This window comes from Tupaia chinensis, unplaced genomic scaffold, assembly GCF_000334495.1.
Source record: "Tupaia chinensis unplaced genomic scaffold, TupChi_1.0 Scaffold000132_1, whole genome shotgun sequence".
NCBI classification, from domain to species: Eukaryota; Metazoa; Chordata; class Mammalia; order Scandentia; family Tupaiidae; genus Tupaia; species Tupaia belangeri.
The window spans coordinates 3,773,119-3,797,454 of record NW_006159601.1 but is presented as its reverse complement, the minus strand read 5'-3'; the positions used below and the strand labels follow the sequence as shown (position 1 = coordinate 3,797,454).

Here is a 24,336-nt window from a genome sequence, read left to right as displayed (position 1 = left end):
CCTGCACGTATTGTTAAACTTTTTTGTTCTGAGATGCAGTAAAGTTCCTTGGAATTATTTTGATCTTTTTGAACTTTACTTTTCAGTTCTGTTAGGGCAAGTCTAGACCAGTCTTTTGTCTAAGCCAGGAGTCGAAAAGCTATGGCCCATAGGCCAACAGCCTGTATTGGGAAATAAAGTTTTATTGGAACATAGTCAACCCATTTGTTTACACAGTGTCTGTGGCGGTGTTTGTGCTCCAGCAGCAGAACTGGGCAGTTGCAGCAGTGGCTGTATGACCCATAAACCTGAAATATTTAGTATCTGGCTCCTTAAGAAAAAGTTTGCCAATATCTGGTCTAAGCTAATTTGGGCTTGGTATTGAAGCAATATCCTCCTGAGGCCTCTACCCCATGCCGTGTGTGTTAACAGAGTTTTCCACTTCGGTTGTTTGGAACGTGAGCTACTGTTGGCCCTGTATGCGCTCCTGGGATTGTTCCACTTACTTGATTTCTCCCTACACTGTGGCATGGAAACCCTGTCTAGGCAGTGAGCTAGGAGCGTTGCTTGTTTCCTTTTCTTGGGAATACTGTCTTGTGCTTTGCCTAAAATGGCTCAGTGTCTACTAAAAATGGTTGTTTCATACATTTTATATATTTCTCTAGGTGTAGAAGGTGGGAGAGTAAATCAGTCTGTTATTCTATTATGGCTGAAAGCCAATATCTTCTGTTTTTCCTTTTTTAACTTAGCCCTGCTGATTATAGAAGTAATATGTGTTCCTTATCTACTGGCTTCTCTGCAACATGGGATTTGATTGGACACCTTGACTTTTTGTCATCATTCCACGTTCACAGTAATAACTCTCCTGTATATGTGTAATCCACTTTTTCTGCTCCTTTATCGTCTCTCTTTTGCCTTTTGTAAATATTAGGATATCTGATCATGCTAATCCTGGTTTGTCTCTTTTCCTCCACTCTCCCGTAACTTCAACCACCACTTGGGTGGGGATGCAGTCAATGCTGAGGGATTTAGATATAGTCTGGGGTTGTACAGTCCTAGGTAGAAATCTTGATTGTACCATTTATTGTGATATGGCCAAACTCAAGTTTTCTGGGAGTTAATTTATAATTTCTAACATTTTTGAGCTCTTAATACATACCTAGTGATGTGCAAAGTGCTTTATACATACCTCTAATCTTCCACAACAATTCTGTGAGGTGGTTACTTTTGTTATACTCATTTTATAAGTGGGGAAACCAAAGTTCAGAGGAGTTAAGTCACTCTTCCCAGGTGGACAAGCTAGAATTTGGGCCCAGGTTTGTCTGACTGGACTTGGGTGATCATCCAGGTTTCACTGAGATTTTCCCAGTCTTAGTACCGGAAGTCCTGCTTACTGGGAACCCCATCAGTCCTGGATAAACTATAGCAGTGAGCTGCCTAGTGAATGGTTCTGCCCACTCTGGATCTCTTCTCTATTTCATTCTAGACTTTCTGTGTGATTTCAACACTGTAAATAGATGTGAAACATTTTGTATGGTGCTTAGCACATAGTAAATCCTTAAAAATTGGAGCTGTTATTTCATTTCTAACACTTTTGAATATATTGAAGTAGATATTTGTTACTATTTTTAGCTACCCAACATCTGACATCATTTCTCTGTATGGGGAATCTCTCTCCTTATGAGGTAAGACCCATATCCCATTCCAGAGTCTCTTCCCATCCACCTGTCCCTTGGCTGCTAGAGCATAGTCACATGACCCAGCTCTGATCTGAAGCAGGGTCCACGTAGAATCCCTCCTGGTAAGAGTGACGTGGTGGTTCTTGGACAGCAGTGGTGTTCTGGAAGCAGAGACTCAAATCAGGGTTTTGAGCTAGAGTCTGTTTCCAGTGGTATCAATAAGGGCATTCTCACTGGACTAGTCTAGAATGAATTCAATGCTGCTCCTGTCTACAGAAGTGCCAGTCTTGATTCTCTGGCTGTTCTGGAAATCCTATGACTTCCCAGATATCTTTTTAATCATTTCCTTATCTGCTTGAATTAGCTAGAACTGCTTTCTTTTCTTTGCAGCAGAGAGAGCTGGTTGGTATGTGTACCATCTGGGTGTTGTGACACTTTAAACTTCAGGGATCCCACACAGAACTCATTACCTTCCCTCAGAGATCTAGGTCTTCCACGTTTTCACCTCAAGCACAGTTCCTTAGTATTCTCTGGATTTGTGAAATTAGAAACCATAGAATCACCTTCAACTTCTTCCTAAACCCCCAGCTTTCATAGTGCTTACCAAGGAAAGGGCTGCCTCCTCTGAAGGCCCTGTCATCTCTTGCCTTGATCATGGCACAGGCTGATCTTCATTCTCCCAAACTCTAATAGAGATAGAAAGCAGGAAACAGAATGTCTAGCATAACTTGTGAAGGCTGAGGATGAGCACAAAACAGAAGAGAAAGCGCAGTAGATGAGGACAGATTCAAACTAGAAAAAGTCATGCCTGGGATCAGACAAAAAAAAGATTTCTGCAGCAGTTTGAAAGGAAAAAGAATAATAATAATAAAAAAAATACAGCTGATCCTCATTATTCATGGATTCCATATTTGAATATTTGCCTGTTCACTAAAATATATCTGTTATCCCCCAAATCAACAATTGCAGTGCTTTTGTGATCATTCATGAATGTTCTTGGAGAAAAATAAGAGTAGCTTGACATACAGAGTCCCAGATGAGGTGGAATAAGGTGACACTCTGCCTTCGTTTTTTAGCTCTTGTACTGTAAACAAGTGTCCTTTTAGTAGTTTCTTTTGCCACATTTTGTACCTTTTTTGTGTTTTTTGTTTTTATAGTGATTTTGTTGTTTAAAATGGCCCCCAAGTGTTGTGCTGTCTAGTATTTCTCAGCTCAGGAAGGCTGTGATGTGTCTTATGGAGAAGATGCATTTGTTAGGTAAGCTTTGTTCAAGCATGAACTATAGTACTGTTGGTTGTGAGTTCAATGTTAGTGAATTATGATATACATTGAGTAAGGTAATTATAAAAAGGAACATCTGTAAAATAAGGTTATATATTGATCAATTGATTAAAGCATTAATAAGTTTGACCAGGGACTTGCAGGAACCTAATCTTGTATTTCCCTTATGAACAAAAATTTTGTATTTGCTAATTCAGTTTTTGTAGTAACGTTATAGAACATGGCTACTGCAGATAATGAGATCTGATGTTCATATTTAGCCCCTCAATACTTTTTTTTTTTAGAGAGATTTTTGCTATAGGGTGTGTGTGCTTGCCAGAAAGACAGAGAAAGACGGAGAGACAGAAACTGAGAAATCACCGCCTGGGGGAATGGCCACACCGCAATCCCTTCTCCTCCATTCTCCTCTTGGGATCTTGGGCACGCACAAACGTGCGCCCGGCATGAGTTTAAGCTACCAGGTCTGGGACTTGAACTGCGTGACTACATGGGATTCCAGTGACATAGCCATTATGCTAACTGGTGGTCCTGAGCCCCTCAATACTTAACAGTGCTTGATATGGAAAAGCAGAAGTTGCTTCATTATATCCCCAAATTAACAATTCTAGGACGTGATTGTATTAGCTAGAATTCAACCAGAAAAACAAAAGAAATAGGGGATATATATTTTAAAAGATGTATTATAGCTTCAGGACATTGGTACAGGCAAAAAGATTTTGAATAAGATCTCAAAAGCAAGGACAATAAAAGGAACAATAGATAAATAGAATTTTGGCAAAACAAAAAAATCTGCCCAGCAATGGAAACAATCAGCATTGTAAATAGACAACCTACAGAATGGGAGAAAATATTTGAAACCATACATTTGACATGGATGTAATAACTAGAATACAGAAGAACCCAACTCAACAGCAAATCCCCCCCCCCAAGTAATCTAATTTAAAATCGGCAAATTATCTGAATAAACATCTCTCAAAGGAAGACACACAGGGCTAGCAGGTGGCATAGTAGTTGAAGTGTTGGACACCCAAGTAGCCAACTGTGGTTTGAGTACTGGACCCAGCAGCTTGAAACTCATATTGCACCCAAAATCCTGAGAGGAGAAGGGATTGTGGTGTGGCTCTCCCTCCTGGGGGGGGGGGGGGGATTTTTTGCTTTCTGTCTCTCTGTCCAGCAAGTGCACATGCCCTATAGCAAAAATCTCTTAAAAAAAAAAAAAAGAGAGAGAGAGAGGACACATACAAATGGCCAAATCATTATATGGTAGAGTTATTTGCACTTTCATGTTAATTGCCACCCTATTAACATTAACCAAGAGATGGACTCAACCAATGTATTCATCGACAGATGAATTGATAAAGACAATGTGATACACACACGCATACACATGCACACACATATATAATGGAATGCTATTAAGTCATTAAAAGAATTCTATCATTTGAGGCAACCTGGATGAGCCTGGAGGGTGTTCTGTTAAGTAAAATAAGCCAGATTAAAAATGAGAAAAATTGTGTGTTCTCACTCATATGTAGAAACTAAAAAAACAGTCATCATAAAAGCTGAGAATAGGGACCAGCAGATGGCTTAATGGTTATGTCTCTGGACTCCCACATGGCTGACCATGGTTCAAGTCCTGGACTGAGAGCTTGAAACTTACGCCAGGCATGTATGTGTGTGTGAGCCCAAAATCCTAAGAGGCGAATAGAAGAAAGGGATTGCCACGTGGCCATCCCCCTTGGGGGTGATTTCTCACTTACCATCTCTCTGTCTCTATGGCGAGCACACGTGTCCTATAGCAAAAGTCTCTCCCAAGGAAAAAAAAAGGCAAAACTGAAAAAACCCTGAGAATAAATTAGTGATTACTGGGGGCTAGAATAAATTAGTGATTACTGGGGGGAGAGAGATAGGGAGATGTTTGTTACAAGATATAAAATTAGTTAGATAAAAGGAATAAGTTCTTGTGTTCTATAGTTACAATAGGATAACTATATTTAACAATATTTTAGTGTCTATATCAAAATAGCTGAAAGAGAGAATTTTGAATGTTTTCAACACAAAGGAAAGATAAACATTCAAGATCATATATATACTGATCAACTAATTTGATCATTAGACATTGTATTCGTATAATAAAAGATCACACTGTACCCTATAGATATGTACAATTATGCACCTTAAAAAATGTGTTACAGGTAATTGGCTTACCTAATTGTGAAAGTTGACTAAAAATTTTTGAAATCTCTAGACAATCTGTCAGGAAGGAAAGATTATATGGGCATGGCCGAATCTTGTCCACAGGCAGTCAGGGAAAATTCAGGGAAAGAAAACAGCTAATGAATCCACCTGCTGTTGGTGTCTCTTTTGCCAAGAAATGTTCAGTCTCTTCTAAAGGTTCACTTGATCAGGTTGGGCCCACAGAAGATAATATCCCTAGCTTAATGTCACCTGATAAGGGCCTTTAATCTCATCTGCAAAATCATATCATAGCAGCACCCAGATTAGGGTCTGATTGACTAACTGGAAGATGTGTGTGTGTGTTTCATAGAATAGTTGCCATCCCTCTCTGCCATTTGTCATTTAGTCTAGCCATGTCAGCACATCTAAAGATCATCACAATGATGCATTAAATATAGGTTTTTGTTTTTACGAGAGAGAGAGAAGGAGAGAAGTATAGAGAGATACTTTGCTTTTTTTTGGACAGGATCTTCCTTGTGATCCTCTGCTCCTGTGCCCCGCTTAGCTAGAATCACAGGCATGAGCTGCTATACCTGGTCTAGGTTGGTCTAGGATTGGAACTGTTAAAAGAAAAAAACAAAAACAAAAACAGCCAATTTAATTGAGTGGAGTCTTAACTGAGCGAATCTTGACACAATTCAAATCAGGCAGCTGTCCCTGAACAACTTCTGGACAACTCTGCGTAGCCTTGTGGTCATGTGGTATTTAGTTCCAGAAAAAGAAAGCCATGTGTGTAGGAACGGTAAAGTGAGGTACAAAAATGAAAGTGAAGGAATGGGGTTGAGAAATAATTTGGGTTGGTTACATTCCAGAGTTTGTCTTCAATAACACAATCCAAAAGGTGGGATCCCTGGGGTTGACTGAAGCCTAGCTGCTGTGATTGGCCATAGCCTTGCAAGAAAGAAAAATCGAGGTTACTGTTTACAGAAGCCAAGCAGGAGTCGGGACCAGGAGTTAGCATAATGGCTATGTCGCTGAACTCCCATGTAGGTGACCGTGGTTTGAGTCCCAGACCTGGTGGCTTAAACTCACACTGGGCATGTGTACATGCATGCCCAAGATCCCGAGAGGAGAATGGAGGAGAAGGGATTGTGGCGTGGCCATCCCCTCTGGGCCTTCTGAGTAGCTAGGACGGTAAAGCATGCACCACTGCACTTCTCTCCTCTTAGCCTTCATGCTATAGTGTGTTAATCAATATGACACTGAGAGAAGTCATTTTTATTCAGGATTCCTACATGTTCCAGGACAGGGCCTGTACCAGGACCACATTGGAACTTGTAGTTCTTGGTTGTCTGGTAGCAGAGGGCCAACATACACTCTTGTTGGAAACATTAGTGTCCTTCGTATGTACTGGAACCTTGGACTCTTCTTCTAGAGCTCCTGTCCCTTTTCCAGAGCCAGGTACCACCCAGAGTCCCTTGAACCATCTAAATGCTGGAGTCATGCAGACTCCATTTTCCTCACATGTGGGCCTTATTCCATAGTTGTTATATTTGTGTTCTGAGGTTTCAGCTAAATCTCCTGGCAAGGATAGGCCTTCCTACGGAACTTTCCTGCTGGTTGCCCCCTCACACATCATGCATTCATGCATTTAACCAACCAATGTTTGAGCATTTACTATGTGCCATGTACCATGCCAGGTATCAGGCATGTAACCATTCATAGAAAAGACAAGCTACTTCAAAGGGATTATGTTGCCATATCCCAGAGAGAAAGCCTGGGGAAGGCCTGTCAAACAAGAAAGCCCAGCCCATCACAGCTTGCAAGCTACCTTTTTTCAGACTCAGAGATTTGTAAGAGAGCTTTTCCTTTTGTAGGTGAATGTGTTAAGACAGTTTACATTAGTAAAAGTCCCCCCCCCCTTTTTTTTTGGAGAGATTTTTGCTATAGGGCACATGTGCTTGCCAGAAAGACAGAGACAGAGAGACAGAAAGAGAGAAATCACTCCCCACGGGGATGGTCATGCTGCAATCCCTTCTCCTCCATTCTCCTCTCAGGATCTTGGACACATGCGCACATGCACCCAGCATGAGTTTAAGCCACCAGGTCCGGGACTCAAATCACTGTCAACTACATGGGAGTCCAGTGACAGCCATTATAGGCCTTCCTACGGAACTTTCCTGCTGGTTGCCCCCTCACACATCATGCATTCATGCATTTAACCAACCAATGTTTGAGCATTTACTATGTGCCATGTACCATGCCAGGTATCAGGCATGTAACCATTCATAGAAAAGACAAGCTACTTCAAAGGGATTATGTTGCCATATCCCAGAGAGAAAGCCTGGGGAAGGCCTGTCAAACAAGAAAGCCCAGCCCATCACAGCTTGCAAGCTACCTTTTTTCAGACTCAGAGATTTGTAAGAGAGCTTTTCCTTTTGTAGGTGAATGTGTTAAGACAGTTTACATTAGTAAAAGTCCCCCCCCCCTTTTTTTTTGGAGAGATTTTTGCTATAGGGCACATGTGCTTGCCAGAAAGACAGAGACAGAGAGACAGAAAGAGAGAAATCACTCCCCACGGGGATGGTCATGCTGCAATCCCTTCTCCTCCATTCTCCTCTCAGGATCTTGGACACATGCGCACATGCACCCAGCATGAGTTTAAGCCACCAGGTCCGGGACTCAAATCACTGTCAACTACATGGGAGTCCAGTGACAGCCATTACGCCACCTGCTGGTCCCCAAAATAGCCCTCCTTTTTAAAAATCCAGTCCTTTTCTGCATCCCCTCCACTCTATTCCAGAGGTGAATCTTATTATCAAGTTAGCGTATACCTTTCCACATCTTTCTTCCGTGCATTTATAAATAAATATGAATGGATCGTTATTGAGAAGTACTTATAATTATACACAGTAGTTGTTCCACAACTGCTTAGTGGTGGGTGGCTGGATGGTGGTTGATAGGTGGATGAATCAGTTTTCTCATGTGTTTGTTCCCAATGTCTTTGCTTCTCTCCCTGATTTCTTTATCCTTCTTAGGCAGAGTGTCTAGGAGATAAGAATGTCTCTGAATTCTGTTTTTTTTCCTTTGAACCTCGGTGACTTTATGTGGATATGAGAGTTTATCATCTGTGTTAGTCAGCTCAGATTGACATAAGAAAATACCATAGACTGGGTAGCTCAGCAAAAGATCTTTCTTTCTTTCTTTCTTTCTTTTTTTTAAAATGATTATTTTATTTAACTTCTTATTTATTTATTTATTTATTTATTTAAATTTGACCAGAGAGGAACAGAGCAAGAGAGCAAGAAAGAGAGAAAGTGAGAAAGCAAGTTTCCAGGTCCGGGGCTTGAACTGCCACTGGCCATGCGGGAGTCCGGTGCCTTTAACCACTACGCCACCTGCTGGCCCCAATCTTTTCTTCTGAATAATTTTTTTAAAGAATTATTTTATTTAACTTTATTAATTTATTAATTTTAATTTGACCAGAGAGGGACAGGGTAGAGGGAATGAGAAAGCCAGCTGCCAGGTCTGGGACTTGAACTGTGGTTGGGCATATGGGAGTCCAGCACCTTAACCATCATGTCATCTGCCAGCTCAAGAATTTTCTTTTTTACATTTCTGAAGTCTGAAGAATCTGAGGGTACCAGCATTGTCAGTTTCTGGTAAGGGCTCTTCTTGACTTGCGGACACCTACTTCTCCCTGTGCCCTTACATGGTAGAAAGAGAGAAATCTTTTTCTTCCTTTTCTGATAAGGACATTAGTCCTATTGAATTAGGGTCTCACCCTTATGGTCTCATTTGCATTCAGTTTCTCCTAAAGACCCTTGACCATTTGGAGTTACTCTGTGGGTTAGGATTTGTGAATTTCAGGGGGATAAAATTCAGTTTATATATTGCCTGTGTCCTCTATACATGTCAGGGCTATCCCAGTGCCCGTAGTCCAAGATCCTGCCCACAGTGGTCACTCTCCATGATGTTTGTTGACACATGCAATTTTTTAGAGTGGAACTACTCCTTGCCCTGCAACTTGAGGGAAGCTTAGGGCCTCCCGGTGGCCTCTATCCCCAACATTCCATTTGAATTAGTGGAAATTTCAACCACCACTTTGTGAATGGTTCCAGATGTGCAGTCCTGGGGGGAGAGCAAGATAGCTGGGAAGCCAAGTTTAAATTAAAAGTTAAATTAAGTTTGGGGTGGGGGACAGTTACTATCACCTAAGGACCGAAGAAGGAGAAACAATACCATCGGGGATGACTTGAACCTGTTAAAAATAGGGGGCTAGACTTATGTCTTGATGAAACAAGTGGCATGGTAAAGCCAGTTAATTAACTTTGTCTCTGGTTCAAATTTTGGTTGGTTTTAAAGTCTCAGAAGGACAAGGAACAAGACAGAAACAAATACAAAAGGAGATAGAGTACACAGAATTATCGACATGAGACAATTGTTCTCTAGAAGATTTGAAGATTAATTAAGAAGGTGATTTCAAAGGAGAAATCATCAAGTGCCCATATGCACATTCTGTCGTGGGGACTGTGAGTCACTGGGGATGCTTTGATATGACTCGGTATTTGTTCGGATTCCAGAGTGAAAGAGTATAGAGCTGGGCTTTAGGGTAAATGGAGTGGATGGCATTTGTGGAAGAAATATTGGTGGAAATGAGTTCTAGGCTTGATGTGGTAAGAATATTTGTAAGGCAAGCCAAGCATGAAGACCGCATGCATTACCCAGAAATGAAATGCCTGCTTGCTATGGCAAACCCATGTAGCAAATGAGACTGTAAAGTTGAATCTGTCAAAACCAGAATGTTGATTGAGAGTGAGCTGAGGACCAGGACTGTGAAGCTGATAGTCTGCTCTTAGTGGGGGCTTGCTTGCATCAGCCATGAACGTGGACCTGGGGACAGTAGTTTAGCACGAGAAGTTCATATAGGGTAGCTACACTGTGGAAAGCCACTCTGTGTGTTTAGACAGTGAGAAAGGAAGATACCAGAATGTTTCACTCCTAGACCTTGTGATCAGAGGACCTCCAGCATTTTTTGCAGACAAATCGCAACCTTCCCAGCCTCAGTTTCCTCATCCTGTCAAGGTGAATAAAAATAGTATCTACCTATTAGGACTATCAAAAGAACTAAACGAGGAAATGCCTGGAAAGGGCAGGCTTAGTTAATGGTAAATAAATGCTTAATAGGTGTTAACTGTAATTATCACAGTTGAATAATACAATTTGTGTCCTTATGATAAGAAAGGACATTTTTACTTCAGTTTCTCCTTAGAACAATAGACCGGTGGAGAAGGAAGTAAATCTAACACAAATGCCATCAGATGGGATTTTTTTTTTTCTTGTTGTTAGAGGTTTTTGCCTTAGGGTGTGTGCGCTCTTTAGAGGTGGGGGAAAGACTGAGAAATTGAGAGGGAAACTGAGAAATCACTCCCCAGGGGGATGGCCACACCAAAATCCCTTCTTCTCTGTTCTCCTCCTGGGATCTTAGGCACACACCTACATGTGCTCAGCTTGATTTTCAAGCCACTGGGTCTGGGACTCGAACCATGGTAGGCCATGTGTGAGTCCAGCGATGTAACTGCTATGCCATCTGCTGGTCCCCAAGTACAATTTGTTGAAAGTCATCCAGAAAGGAGCATGGGAGACCTCTCAAGCTATAGTAGAAATGTTTATCAAACTAGGAGGGGGGAATTGAGTAACATGGGTATGGGATGATTGAAAGGGATAAGAAAGTAAAGAAGTAATTTTATGTGCTTGTTACCTTGACTGTCACCAGTCTGTGAAAAGCACTCACTCTGTGCAGTGTGGCTTATTCCATATGCGATTGCAAGGAAATACATAGACAGCCTCTGGTCAGATGGTGTTCACTGCCGTGATCGGCAAAGTGAGTGTCTAGTCCATTCTGTTGCCAATAACAGGAATCCCCGAGTCTGGGTCATTTATGAAGAACAGCAATTTTATTCAGCTCATGGTTTGAAGGTCCAAGATCCAGGCGCTGTATCTGGTGAGGGTCATCTTGCTAGAGGGAAGGACCTGGAGCAGAGCAGAGCATGTGTGCATTCATGTTTCTCTGCTGGCCTCACTCCCTCTCCTAATAAACCCACTAAGAGTCAATCATGAGCGCCCCACCCTGATGCCTAATCATTTCCCAAAGGCTCTACCTTTCAACATCATAATCAGGCTTGCACAATATGACCAAATTTCAGTGCATGAATTTTGGGGCACGCATTCAAACTATAGTAGTGAGTATAACAATGCTACAAGAATTAAACACAGCAAATGGATAGGATCGCAAATTCAGCACTGGTCTGATACTATCCAGTCAGAGGCCCATGGCTTCAGGAAGCACGTCCTTGACAATGTGAGTGTCCATTCTTGCACTGCACTGTGCTCAGCGCTCTATAACATATGCAGCCTGGTCCCTGATTTTAGTCTCATTTTGGAAGAAGGTAAGTGGGGAGACCATTTAAAAAGGAGGCTTTGATGATAATCTAGGTAAATCGAGATGAGCCCAAATGGGGGCAGTGAGATTGAAAAAGAGAGGACAGATGCAGAAGCAAAGAATCTTGCATTCTTAAGTATAAGAAAGACCTAGCAAGAATGAGGGATAAAGGGGAAGAATCCCACAGTTCTAGCCCAAGTGCCCAGGAAGTCCTATTAGCAGAGCTGCAGCCACCAGAGGAAGTTGGACCAGTGTCGACGGAAAAAAATAACCAACTGTAAAATTAATAATTAATGCGGCTTATTTCCAAGCCAACTGTGAGTGACCTAGGCCGGAGAAGAGGCATACGTGCCTTTTCTCGGGGTGATCATGTACAGAGGTTCCTTTTATTTGTTTTTGAGATTGACAGACAACATTTAGTGAAAAGATTTTCCGTTGGTCTGGCCCAAAAAGGCGGGACATGGGCGGGCCCAAAAAGGGGGGAAATGTGGAGGGGGGGGGGGGGCTTGTAGGTTATAGGTAGGTTCCACAATTCTTAGGTTAGTGATTGGAAGGGAAGATCTGTGTCTTAGTTAAAGAAAGGCTTAATCTACATCTCAAGGAAAAGGGAAGTTCTGTGTCTTGGGAAGAGATAAGCAAAAGAATATACTGTAATCTGGTTGAAATATACATCTCAAAGATACTATGCCAGGAACAGGAGGTAGGAAGAATCCTGTTAATAGAAAATAAATGGTCTGTTAATGTTTGTGGGCTTGACTTCCTCAGTCCCCTTTTGAAAAGATTTTGGAAAAAATAGGAAAAGTAGTCAGACTTCTGTCCACACCAGTGATTCTCACATTTTAGAGTTCAGGAGTCACCTGTAGAGATGGCTGATAACTACGGAGTCCTAGGATCCGCTCCAGGTCTATTGAATCTGAGTCTCTGTGTTGCCTCCAGGAATCTACCATCTTAGCAGGTACCCCGGAGGAGTCTGGTGCAAGTGGTCTGTAACTCACACTTTGAGAAATGCTGGATTAGAGAAAATAAACATCTCTGCTTTGGTCCTTCAGAAAGCAGGATCAGAGGCAAGGGCTAGGGTGTTTGTATTTTATTTGAGAGGTGAAATCCCAGGATCAGGACAAGCAAGGCACAGGAAGATGCGATAGGATTTGCAAAGCTATTGTGTGGCTACCATTTCAAAACACACCATGAGGGACCAGCAAGTCACTCGGCATGGAAGGCCACTTTAGCCAAGTTAAGGGAGCATAGATGTAGGGAGAAGATGGGGCAGCCTGGCTCTCTCCCAATCCTTCCCTGACTCCTGTTTCCCATTGCTAAAATTCATGCCACTTGAGCCAGGGTCGTGTCACCTGTCCTCTCAGTGGCTTCTCAGGAAGTCAGACCTCTGGAAGTAGAGGGGGCAAACAGAGCAGATGGGACATTGGTCTAGACAGGAAGGAAGAAGGAAGCAGTGGAGGGCATGTGAGAAGCAACACATATTTGTTTCCCAAGGGAGAGAAGAAGTCAGCCTGGGAAAGGGCGATTTTCAGTTTCATAATGAATTGCAGCTTTTGAAGCTGGATATTAAAAGAAAACACTTCTAGGGAAATTATCAAAATAGAGTTGTTGTTTTTTTTTAACTGAGAACATTTACTGCCTGACTAATGGTTGAAATCCTTAAGATGAACTGGATGCCGCAACAGCTGCCCTCTTGGGTTTGGGTGTTGTTCCTTCATGGAATCCAGGCCTGAATCTGAGGCATACAATTTTTAGGTGCCTCATTCGACCAGTCCCAGTGGTACTGCGTCTTTTAGCCTTGGCACTCCAGTTACACTTTCTCTTGCGCTCGGCAGGGTAGCCACATTTGCCACACGTGGACTTCTGAAGGTGATAGGCCTTAGAACCACAGTGGCGGCACAGCGTGTGTGTCTTACTGCGACGCTTCCCAAACGATGACATTCCTTTCGTCATCTCACTTCTGTGGCTGAGACCAGAGACCAGAGACCGGAAGCTGAGTTATGTTAACAATGGTAATAAGAAAGCCTAGAATTTGTATCCATGGTAAATGTCTTTACATTTTTCTTTCTTTGTCTTTCCTTCCCCAGAACAACTTCTAGTAAAAGAAGACAATGACGAACGAGTGGTACATGTGAGATGCTGCAGATTCTTACAAAAGAGAGGCTACGTCAATTCAAGGTGTCACTTGTTTATTTTACATCCTGAATTAACTTTCCACCTTCCTTGCCCAAAGTTCTAATAAAAGGTTTCACTTGAACTGGAGAGCCAATGAGTTTGTGAACCTCATCCAGAATCCCACAGCTTTTTCTCTGAAGACCTGTAAGTTCCTCAGACGCTCTGAAAGGAATATAAAAATAATAATTGTAATTCTTAAAGGCTGCCAACTGCCTACTGGGTTCCAGAGAGTAATAACCTTGCTTAATGTTTACATGAAGCTTTCCATCTGTGTGTTACAGAACTTGGCTAACGTTATATGCTGGCAAATGGCATTAATCTGTCATAGAAATAGGGGGAATTTAGTCACAGGAAGTTTAAATAACTGATCATGTCATATAAGGAGTTGTCAAGAAATTAGACTTATTTTCCACTACCATCTGAGCCATTTAAATATGTTTCAGGTGGCTGTGAGACTCGGTCCTAGGAAGAAATACTCCATGACTGTCATAAATATATTGCCAGCTCAGTTGTGAGAAGTTGATTTTGGTTGTGTGGGTGCATATGTGTTTACTGGAGGCAGCATGCCAAAAATTATACCTGTTTTTAATGCAGTGGAACTCCTTGCAAGGACGGGTAAAGGATGGATGAAGGTGATAGATAACTCATAGTTTCAGATGGAAGTTAAAGAATGGAAAAATGAAAATAATATATGTTCCTAAGTGGGTTTTTTGTTTTTGTTTTTGAGAGATTTTTGCTATAGGGCCGTGCGCTCTCCAGAAATAGAGAGAGAGACAGAGAGACAGAAAGTGAGAAATCACCCCCCAGGGGAGATGGCCATGCCACAGTCCTTTCTCCTCCATGCTCTTGAGATCTTGGGCATGCATGCACATGCTTCTGGTGTGAGGTTAAGCCACTGGGTCCAGGACTCAAACCACGATTGACTATATGGGAGTCCAGCGACATAGCCATTATGCCAACTGCTGGCCCCCTAAGTGTTTTTTTGAGAATGCAAAAACAAATGAAGAAGTACAGAAAAAGTTTGAGCAACTGAAAGGACAAAATGGATCAAGAGAAGAAAGAGAAGGAAGGAGAGAGATGGTTGTAGGAAAGTAATTTACTTGTGAACTTATCAGAAGAGATATTTGCCATGCAGAAAGATGAGAGGATAACTTTTTTCTTAAATAATTTTTTAAATTTAATTTAATTTATTAATAAATTTAATTTGACTAGAGAGAGACACAGAAAGAGACAGGGAAAGTAAGAATGTAAGCTACTAGGTCTGAGACTTGAACCATGGTCAGCTTATGTGGGAGTATCCAGCACCTTAACCACCATGCCGCCTACTGTTCCCGAGAGGATAATTTTCTTTTTCTTTTTTTCTTTTTAGTTTGTGCCTATAATATATATTTTTAAATTTTATTTTACTTGTTATCATAATCTTTTTTATATTACATCAAATCACATATATCTTATTACATATTACATTTCTCTTTGCAGCATGATTTTCATGCATATCAGTCATGACAAAGACATTACTATCCACATCATCATCATCATCATCAAATAGCTTTTCATCATTTTTTTCTGGTTATTATTATTATTTATTTTCATTATTTTTTAAATATCCATTCACTATATATCATTTGGCTTGTTAAAGAATTTACCCAACATGAAATACTTTTTAGACCAGTCCAGTTGAGAATACTATACATTTTATCATCAACAGGTAATAAGTCATTTCTGTGTCCCACTAATGTTATGCCTCACTATTTGTTCTCTTGCTATCCAAGAGGCTAACTTTCATTAGCTGCATGTTTGAGAGAGAGATTGGTTATTTTTGGTTATAGTAAGTGGGTCTGTAATGTTTAGTCAGAAAGGTTTTGTTGAGCAACTACCATGTACATGACATTGAGACAGCAATGGGAAGAAGAGTTTGTCTTTGTTCTCTGTCTTTCTTCCTAAGGCCTTCACATACTTACCTGCTAAGAAAGAGTCGGCGAAGATGGTTGAACAAAATACTTTGCCCCGCAAGGTCTCTTTAAGCTCTAAAATTCTTTGATTCTGGGTCAAGATCTCAGGGTACTGAAGAAGCTATAACAGGTATGTTCTTTGTAGGCTGGACTGTTTTAGGGTTGAACAGTTGTTGTTTTAACTTCCCTCCTCCCGATCTTATTTCTGTCAAGTAAGATGACTTTAGTTGCAAATTGACAGAAGCCAGCTTCAGTATAAAAGGAACATATTGGCTTACCATACTAAAAAGTCATGGATAGATTTATTCAGGCATGCTTGATCTAGGACCTCAAATGCTATTCACATATTTTACTTTTCTTTTTCTCCTTGGTTCTGCTTCCCCTGGGTTGTCTCTATTTTCAAATCTACTCTTTTCTATAATAACAGAATAACTGTCATAGCCTCAGAGATCACCTTTTAACTCAGTCTTGGATAGAGAGCACGTCTACACATGTGTGAGCTCCCACATACACTGTGGGAATCATACTGATTGTACTGGTTGGGGTCAAGTGATCATTCTTGAACTAAACACTGCAGCAGCAAGGATTACATTTTGCCAATTGAGGGGCCAGCAGGTGGTGTAGTGGTCAAGGTGCTGGACTCCCACATGGTTGAAGTGGTTCAAGTCCCAGACCCAGCAGCTTGAAACTCAAGCAAGGTGTGTGCATGTGTGTGTGTGTGTGTGTGTGTGTGTGTGTGTGTGTCCAAAATCCTGAGAGGAGACTGGAGGAGAAGGGATTGCAGTATGATCTCTCTCTCTCTCTCTCACACACACACACACACACCCTGCCCCCAGGTGTGGTCTCTCCCTCTCTCTCTCTGGTTGGGGTCAAGTGATCATTCTTGAACTAAACACTGCAGCAGCAAGGATTACATTTTGCCAATTGAGGGGCCAGCAGGTGGTGTAGTGGTCAAGGTGCTGGACTCCCACATGGTTGAAGTGGTTCAAGTCCCAGACCCAGCAGCTTGAAACTCAAGCAAGGTGTGTGCATGTGTGTGTGTGTGTGTGTGTGTGTGTGTGTCCAAAATCCTGAGAGGAGACTGGAGGAGAAGGGATTGCAGTATGATCTCTCTCTCTCTCTCTCACACACACACACACACACCCTGCCCCCAGGAGTGGTTTCTCACTCTCTCTCTCTCTCTCTCTCTGTCTCTGTGTCTCTATCAAGCGCACTCGCCTTATACCAAAAATTCTCTTTAAAAAATAATTTTTTTGCCAGCTGATTGGGCCTGGCCACATGTTCTTCCTCTGCAGCCTGAGATGTAGCTCTGTCTGATCCTTGTGCACTGGAGTCTGGAAGAGTACAACCAGGAGACAGGGGGATGAATTCTGGGAAGCCAAAAATCAATTCTAGAGTCCCCAGACACTGTGCAACCTAGGAAGAGACATGAGGTTCTGCCTCAAAGAACAAGAAGAAAAGGCCAGAAAAACTTCCGGTCCCTAGACAAGTCTAGGATTCAACAACACATCCAGGGTGGCGGCTCACTGCCCCGCAGGATGCTCTGTGTTTGGGCACTGAATCAGGGATTTTGGATAACCTCAGTACATAGTTACTTCCAGGAGATTACAGGGGGAGAAATACTCCACTTCCTGTTTAGGATTACACTCTTAACCCTCCCCTCCCACGCAGGCCATATGTTCATTCTAAGCCTCTGCATCCAGCCAGAAAAGCCCTTTGTGTTTTCTTGGCAAAACTAGGGCCCAGTAATTAAAGTCCATATGCAAAGCTGCTACCTCCAGCCTACACCGAGGTCTTTTAATTAGTATGTAATTGGTCAGAGAGGTACTATCAAATAGCTCCCAGTCTGGCCTGCTGGAAATGCAGTGTTTGAAAAGTCCCAGACCAGAGGGGAATAATAAATGTTTTAAGTCCCATCTGTTGGAATGATTTGTTTAAGGCATAAATTTCTGTTCTGTTACTATTTTTAACACTTCTTCCTAAGCATTTCTTCAAACACTGTGGAACTACTCAAGTATTTGTTGGGGGTAGGAATGTAAGTAAATGAACTAGAAAAAGGCTTAGCAATCCACATGTTTCCAAAAGCTTCAAAGAAATTCAAATAATGCCGTGGGGCTGGAGAGGGAAAGCAGAGAATTGGGCATTTGGTGTGAGGGACAGGTCAGGAACTCTGGGGTTATGTCTGTGAAAACAACCATCCGGGAAATCAGCCCTTAGCACTCTGCAGTCTTTGCAGTGAATAGCATGGCATTGCCCTTTAGCCCTGGCCCAGTGCACCATGTATGGGGAAGGCCTTCCTGAAGTGAGGAGGGACTCTGAATTCACCTTGGTAGGTGCACTCAACTGCTAGGGAAAACAGAGGGCACAAGAAGCAAAGCAGTGGAGACCTCATCGCCTTCTGGAAATGAGTGGCTGACTAGAGTGAGATCGAGCAGGCTGCTCCTGCCCGGCACTGCAGGAGGAGGGCCCTGCTTTGCCTGATGAACATAAAGGAGAGTGAGACCAGCCCATGGAAGGCTCTGGTCCTTCCAGGGGCGTAAGTGCTTGTACCTCCCTCAGCCCTCCCACACACAGGCTCTGGGGAGTGGCCGTACTTCTTATTCCACACCTGGGAAACTCAGTTTTACTTAGGTATATTGATGAGTTAAGTTGTGTTATTTTTTTTAAAGAGATTTTTGCTATAGAACATATGCAAGAAATCACCCCCAATGGGGGATGGCCATGCTGCAGTCCCTCCTCCTCCATTCTCCTCTTGGGATTTTGGGCGAGCACGCATACACACCCAGCAAGAGTTGTGAGCACGCGCACACACCCAGCAAGAGTTTCAAGCATCTGGGTCTGGGTCTCAAACCATAGTTGGCCATGTGAATGTCCAGTGACATAGCCCTTACAGCTGGTCCTGTTTATTTTTTGTTTGTTTATTTTTTAAGAGGTTTTTTTTTTTGACTTAGGGTACATATGCTTGTCAAGGAAAGAGAGACACAGACACATGAGAAAGTAAGAAAGAAATCACCCCCAGAGGGAGCCATGGTGGTGCTTGGCCTTTGGCAAAAACCTATGGAGGCTGGAGGATTGTGGCATCGAGTCCATCTCTCTCTCAACACACATGATTTTTTGGGGCCAGCAGGTGATGTGGTGGTTAAGGCACTGGACTCCCACATGACCAACCACAGTTCAAGTTCCAGACCTGGTGGCTTGCTTTCTGTTTCTCTTTCTCTGTGTCACTCTCTGGTCATTGAAAAAGAAATAATATCAAATAAAGCTAAATAAATAATTATTAAAAATATAAGAAAGAAATCACCCCAGAGAGGCAGCCTTGCCACAATTCCTTCTTCATTCTTCTCTCTGAATCTTGGGCATGCACACACACATGGCTGATGTGATTTTTAAACTACCAGGTCTGGGACTTGAACTGTAGTCGTCCATGTGAGAGTCTAGTGACATAACTGACATGCCATTTTCTTGTCCCAGATTGTGGTAATTTATATACACATGCACTGTGAAATGATCACAATTTATCTCAACATATTGTCCTAGGTCATTGATTTGTTAGGGCTTTTGAGGTGAGAACACATAGGTTGAATCCCTCTGTCTGTCTCAAGTGTACCATGCGGAATCATTAACCATAGTCGCATCAGGAAGTACCTTAGATCCTTGCGGCTTGTTGGTCTCATCACTGAAAGTGTGTGCCCTTTGGTCAAAATCTCCTCATTTCTCCCAGTCCCCTCTCAACCACCCTGCTTTATTTCTGAGTTTGATTTTTCCCCCTAAACCTTAAGTCTTCACTATAGGTTTGCCCAAAGGGTAAAATGAACAAGAACTGTGAGGGGCTTAGTCATGGGCCTTCTACCGTCCTTCTATATGTTCTATATGTTCATCAGGCAAACCAGGGCTCTCTCATTTTTTCCCCCTTCTTTTGTTCTTTTGTCCGTTCACTTATTCATTCCCTGCAGTACACCCATGTTCTCTCCCTTGGCTGGAAAGGGTCCTTGAGGTGACCTGGATTTACTCCATTCTAGCCGTCGGGCCCACTGCCCTGTTTGTCTCACGTGCTCTTCTGCTCTCTGGTGAGTCCTGGAGGCTCAGAGGTGGCCTGGCAGTGGATGTTCAAGGACAACCTTTTGGATGTTCATACTTCAAGCTCCAGTGAGGGAGCTCACTACCCAGCTGAGTTCTGCTCAGAGCCTGAGGCCAGCGTCGGCCAACAATGAAGTGTTGCTGTGCCTTGCTTTGTTCTCTGTGCATCGCTTTCCTCAGGGGCCTGGTTGTGGGGAGAGGTGGCTGATTTGTGGCGGGACTGGGTTTTCCTGAGTCCTGGCCAATCACTCCACAGTGCTCATTACCCTCACTTCTCCAGGTTCGGTGTTTAGCATCCAGTCCACACTAACAGGTGCCAGACAGACTTTGTTGGGAGCATAGGGTCTGGATAGAAGGAGGCAGGAAGGTGCTAGCATTGTGATGCTCTAAGCAGGAAGAGAGTAATGGACATGAAAGCCTTTGAGCAAAGTAGCACAGACCGAGGAAACAGGGAAAAGGAGGAGAGAGTGACGGGAATTGACAGGAGAGGGAAGTCAGAAGGCCTGGCTTCTAAATGGAAGTCCTATTTGAAGAGAAAATTAGTGATGTTTTAAAATGCCATGTTTAACATAAATGAAAGGTTTAACATAAATTAGGCTAGAATCTGGAGTGGATGGTATTTACTTGACACTTAAATCCTTGCTTCTAGAAGGCTTTCTCCTTTCAAAGAACAGTATTTTGGGCTCTGACTGTAATTTCATATTGATAGATCTTGGTTTAGAAGAACAATTGATTCGCATTCTCTCACAGTTACAGTATCTTTCTTTTTTGTAACACCTGACACCAAGATTTTTTTTTTTTTAATTTAATTCCTGATAAAACTAGGGGTCCTGCCTGATAGTCTCACTACATGCAGTTTGGCTAATAATCTGAAGATGGTCCCTGCATATGAAGATTCAAAACAGGTTGCTTTGAGGCATGTCTGCACCTGCTGGAGATCTGGCGTATCAAAGTTCCAAGGCAGCTATTAGCCACAAAATGACACCAAGATTATAGGTTAAAGTCTGAATTGGTCTAAACGGTGTCATGTGTCCACCAGGGCAGAGAGCAAGATGGGGAGGGGGGCATGTGTTTGGCAAATGAGAGGAAGTCCCTCCAGCCTGGGGAGGAAAGTGCTTATTAACAATGGTCACGCACAAAGTCACGCACGAAGAGAAGCCAGGTCAGGGGGGGGCTTGTTGAAAAGCTTTGGATCTGAAATCAGGGAGACCTCAGGGTTGAATTTTGACCGTATAACCCTGGTAAGCCTCCATCTGTCATCTTGAAAATCAAAATGCTAATACCTTACTTATGAAACAATTCAGTGAATTTGAGTTTGTGCAATTCTCGCTGACATACATGCAAAAAGGTCCCATTGAGGTCCTGTTTTATTTTTATTAGAAGAAATAGCAGTAGCAGCTTTAGAAGAAAAATTCTGTGGAAGCACTTGGCCTACTGAACCGGGTAATTGAGAGAAAGGTTATGTGCAGGGCTCTGGAGTCATGCAGACCCGAACTGAAGTCCTGGCTCTGGTGCTTGCCTATGTATGCTCAAGCTGCGCGATCCAGGGCAGTGTCTCTGAGCCACAGTGTGGTCACTGGGCAGGGAAGACAGTACTCATGCCTATCTAGAGAGTCACCAGGAGTAAATGACACTACCAGACAGTGCTGGGCTCCCAGGCTCAGGAAGTGCTCAATCACTGTCTCTGTTAGTCACCTCACTCTACCAAGCGACATTTCCCTCTAGGCTGCCACTACTTATTCTAAGCTAGAACTGTTTTCTCTCCTCACTAGTACCATCCATCCAAGCTTTCTGCAAGCATGCTCCAGACTAATCACTGCAGGCCACCTGCCCAATTTCTGCCACCTTTGCCTATCTCTATTATTATTTACTTAATATTTCAAGTCAAAATTTTTTTTTCTAAAAAATTATTTTATTTAACTAACTTTCTTTCTTTCCTTCCTTCCTTCCTTCCTTCCTTCCTTCCTTCCTTCTTTCTTTCTTTCTTTCTTTCTTTCTTTCTTTCTTTCTTTCTTTCTTTCTTTCTTTCTTTCTTTCCTTCCTTCCTTCTTTCCTTCCTTCCTTCCTTCCTTCCTTCCTTCCTTCCTTCCTTCCTTCCTTCCTTCCTTCTTCCTCTCTCTCAACCAGAGAAGGACAGAGCAAGAAAGTGAGTGAGTAAACAAGAGAGAAATAGAGAATGAGAAAGCAAGCTGCCAGGTCTGGGACTCACATCACAGTCAACCACATGGGAGTCCAGCACCCTTAACCACCACACCACCAGCCAGTCTCTTAAGTCAACATTTAAAAAAATTATTTATGTGTTTATTATTTTTTATTTATTTTTAATTTGATCAGAGAGACAGAGGAGAGAAGGGGAAAGTGAGAAAGTAAGTCTCCAGGTCTGGTACTTAAACCACGGTCAGCCATGTGGGAGTCCAGCACCTTAACCACCACGCCACCTACTGGCCCCTCAAGTCAACATTTACTACTTAAATGCACTCAACAAAAACTTCACATTACTATTATAAGTGAAAATCTGTATAGATCTTAAAATAGGACATTCATGGGGTCAACTAGTGGCATGGTGGTTGGGGTGACCACGTAAACAATTGTGTGGTTCAAGTCCTGGACCCTGCTGCTTTAGAAAGACACTGGACGCTTGTGTGTGTATGCCTAAAATCCTGAGAGGAATATGGAAGAGAGGGGATCACAGTGTGGCCATCCCACCTCAGGGGTACTTTCACACTTTCTCTCTGTATCTCTCTGGTGAATTCACATGCCTTATAGCAAAATTACCAAAAAAAAAAAAAAAAAAGGGTGTTGATGAATCATCTAAAATACTCATATGTACCATCAGACATATATGTGTTATGCTTGGGGAGATACTGGACTAGTCTTTTGCTACTGAAAGTGTGGTCTCTGGACCAGTAGCATTAGCATCCCCTGGAATTTATTAGAAATGTAGAATCTTGGACCCCATCCCAAACCTCCTAAATCAAAATCTGCATTTTCACTGGATCCCAAATGATTGGTATACTTTTGGGAGTAGGAGGATTTCTAGCTTACTTGCTTGTTTTCTCTCCCCCCTCCCCCAAAAGCAAAGAAACATAAGGAGATAGTGACACAGAACACACCCCCAACAAGTCTTAGTGCCAGGATTCAGCCCAGCCTCAGCCAGCCCCAAATCATGGGCATGCAGGTGCCCGGCATATTCAGGGAGGTTTCTGGTTGTAAACCTGGAACTTTCCCAGGTGGGTCAGCCTCACAGAATGTCACATTGTACCATTGTGTACCATCCAGCGTCTTTTTTTTTTTTTTTTTACTGGGGTGAAGTTATGATCACACACATCAAGGTTTCGACTCTGAATTCCCTATTTGCTTTGTGAATAGACCTCCCCATTCTCCACTCCACTCCTCTCTCCTCTGGGGAACCACTAAATTCTACAGGATTAGGGGCTGAGCCCTCTGCGAGACAGCATCGTAGTCCTTAGATGTCATCTTTCCGTCTGGCCTCTACTGCAGTGCACAACGTCGTGCCTGGTCTCTGTCACTGGGCAGAACTCACAGGTGGCTGTTACCTTGGCCCTTGTTTCCTTCAGCAAGGCCTCTGTAGGTCCTGCCTCCCTTAGACCCAGAAGACCCTCCTTTCGCCCCATGCTATGCTAGGACGAGGGGACTGTTACACGCTGCCTGGATGTAGCCCTACCCATCTGAGGTCTTGACTTTTCCCCAGGGCCTGGGGCGCTGCTGCTCTCCAACTTCCAAACTTGTCTGGAATTTTTGCCATTTCCTTCTCCCTTGGAGTTCATCCTGTTTAGAGGGTTGGATGGGAAACTTTTATCTCATGTGGGGTCAGGAGGCCTTGCTCTTATATTATCATGTATTTTCCCCTAAAGTGTTAATTACCAGAGTCCATTCCATTCCCAACAGGGTGTAAACTTTGAAGCTCAAAAGAAATTTCTTTCCCTGCTTTGTCATCTCTTCCCTGAGGCAAGGGCCACAGACTAGCCCTGCTGACTGCACAGGGCAAGGCCCACAGAAGCAAGGAACCTGGAGGAAAACTCCAGGTTTATTTAATTTTATAAAATATTCTCCTACTGCAGCATTTGTAAACTGCTTGAGGACAGAGAACTCGATTTCATTCAATCTAATATCTCCCTAGGGTCACTGAAATAGTGCCTTACACAGAGAAGGCACTAAACCTAAACAGTATTTTCCAGGCAAAGGGATACATGATGGATTACTTTTTGACTCTATATTATTCGCATCTTATTCATGGAATTTCATTTCACTAGTATTAACAGTTATCCATCTCCTTATATACAATATTAAAATATGAATAGAAAATAGTCAACCCAGTGGCTGGGCTGACGTAGTCCGCCAAATAAATGAGAATAATGATATCTGAAACTTTCGTTCATTCATTCAGCCTGTTAAGAACTTAATGACTCAAACCATGGGATTGGTTGGCCATGTAGGATTCTGCTTCCTTAACCCCCTGGCCACAGGCTGCTTCCTCCCCACCCCCCACCCCCACCCCCAGCACCATTTATGCCTGGGCTCATTTTCTTCTGTGGCCTATGTCTATTACTTCAAA

At 42.7% G+C, this 24,336-nt stretch overlaps 1 long non-coding RNA gene and 1 pseudogene across 2 annotated transcripts in view; one reads left to right on the top strand and one right to left on the bottom strand.

The window, feature by feature from the left end:
* The window catches only part of LOC106734517 (uncharacterized), a 390,280-nt gene that overhangs the window by 85,247 nt on the left and 280,697 nt on the right, over positions 1-24,336 (top strand). For both annotated transcript variants that reach the window (XR_003548790.1, XR_003548791.1), the window contains exon 3: positions 13,644-13,734. This is a non-coding gene — a long non-coding RNA (uncharacterized LOC106734517). The remainder of the gene's footprint in view (positions 1-13,643; positions 13,735-24,336) is intronic.
* LOC106734516 (60S ribosomal protein L37 pseudogene) lies at positions 13,199-13,509 on the bottom strand (annotated as a pseudogene).